Raw genomic sequence first — 1972 nt, 5'->3', positions numbered from 1 at the left:
CCATGTTTGTCAGGTTGGTCTCAAACTCCCGACCTCAGGTAATCCTCCCACCTCAGCCTCCCAAAGTGCTAGGATTACAGGTGTGAGCCACCGCGCCTGGCCTCATGTCTTACTTTCTAAAATTTTAACTCCTAAATTTAATCTCAAATAAAGCTGTGTACATATACATATGCATTTTACCCACAACTTTCTGACAGCAATGGTATTCCAAGAGCTTGAAGGATGGAGAAAGAGACAGCCAGGGCAAGCAGTATGCCCATCTGGTGGTAGTCATAGTGATTGTAGTCAATAATAATTACTGTATACTTTAAATTTACTAACAGAGTAGATCTTAAGTACCTTTATCACACATACACACACAGAATGGCAACTATGTGAGGTCATGAGCGTTGTAATTAACTTGATTCTGGTAAATATTTCATATTGTATACATATATCAAATCATCACAGTGTATACATTGAATATATACAATATTTATTTGTCACTTATACCTCAAAAAAGCTGCAGATAACAGAAAAATTGCTCTGACACTTATTGAAATGATAAGGAAGACTTTATTCAAGACTGTTACAAGAGGGAAGAGAGATTGCATTCAACTCCAAATTCAGCAAAGATAGCTATAGATGTATTGCCAATGAGAAGAATGAAAAGGTCAGTGGATAGAGAATTAACAAAAGGAGATCTCAAGGGTAGGGAGATTCTTGCTAAAATGGTCTAATAGGATTCTTGGTAAAGGGGAGCCAAGGACTTAGACATCAAGGGTGGGGAATAAGAAACTTGATCAGATATCAATGGTGATTAGATATAAAAGACGGGGAGATTCTCACTAAAATAGCAGGATTCTTGCTAATGGCAGACCAAGGTCATGGCCTGGTTAAGCAGAATGCTCAGATGAGCCCAATTAAACTTTGATCAAGGGAGGTGTCTTATTCCGTATGTGCTGTTACAACAAAATATTTAGATTGGGCTGCTTTGCAGATGCCGCTGACTCACAGAGACCTCTGCCACCAGCCACAGTCAAATCCACCATGTTCTTCAACATTGCCATCTATGATGAGCCCTTACACTGCATCTTCTTCTATTTGCAGAAATTCCAAAGACAGCAGAAAATTTTCATGCTTTGAGGACTGGAGAGAGATAATTTGGTTATAAGGGTTCTTGCTTTCACAGAATTATCCCAGGGTTTGTGTCTCAGGGTGGTGACTTCACATGTCATAATAGCACTGATGGCAAGTCCATCTATGGGGAGAAATTTGATGATGAGAACTTCATCCTGAAGCATACAGGTCCTGGCATCTTGTTCATGGCAAATGCTGGACCCAACGCAAATGGTTCCTAGTTTTTCAACTGCACTGACAAGATTGAGTGGTTGGATGGCAAGCATGTGATCTTTGGCAAGGTGAAAGAGGGTATGAATATTGTGGAAGCCATGGAGCACTTTGGGAGCAAGAATGACAAGACCAGCAAGAAGATAACTATTGCTGACTGTGGATAACTCTAATAAATGTGACCTATGTTTTAACCACCAGATCATTCCTTCTGTAGCTCAGGAAAGCACTCCACCTCATTTGCTCACAGTATCTTACAATCTTGGTGCTCTCACTGTAGTTTTTTGGGTTCTATATTTTCCTTATTCCTTCCATGTCTAGGTCTATTGCAGTTAAGTTTATGATTATGAAATAAAAACTAAATAACAAAAATACTTAGACTGCATGATTTATAAAGAATAAAAATTGGGCCGGGTGCAGTGGCTCATGCCTGTAATCCCAGCACTTTGGGAGGCCGAGGCGGGCGGATCATGAGGTCAAGAGATTGAGACCATCCTGGCTAACATGGTGAAACCTCATCTCTACTAAAAATACAAAAATTAGCCAGGCTTCTTGGTGGACGCCTGTAGTCCCAGCTACTTGGGAGGCTGAGGTGGGAGAATTGCTTGAACCCAGAAGGCAGAGGTTGCAGTGAGCTGAGATC

At 40.8% G+C, this 1972-nt stretch overlaps 1 pseudogene; it reads left to right on the top strand.

The window, feature by feature from the left end:
- Positions 1-638: 638 nt before the first annotated feature.
- LOC116536151 lies at positions 639-1714 on the top strand (annotated as a pseudogene).
- Positions 1715-1972: the final 258 nt, after the last annotated feature.

Source organism: Sapajus apella, unplaced genomic scaffold (genome assembly GCF_009761245.1).
Source record: "Sapajus apella isolate SASKATOON/1434 unplaced genomic scaffold, GSC_monkey_1.0 scaffold98, whole genome shotgun sequence".
Taxonomy (NCBI): domain Eukaryota; kingdom Metazoa; phylum Chordata; class Mammalia; order Primates; family Cebidae; genus Sapajus; species Sapajus apella.
This window is presented reverse-complemented; position numbering and strand designations above follow the sequence as displayed.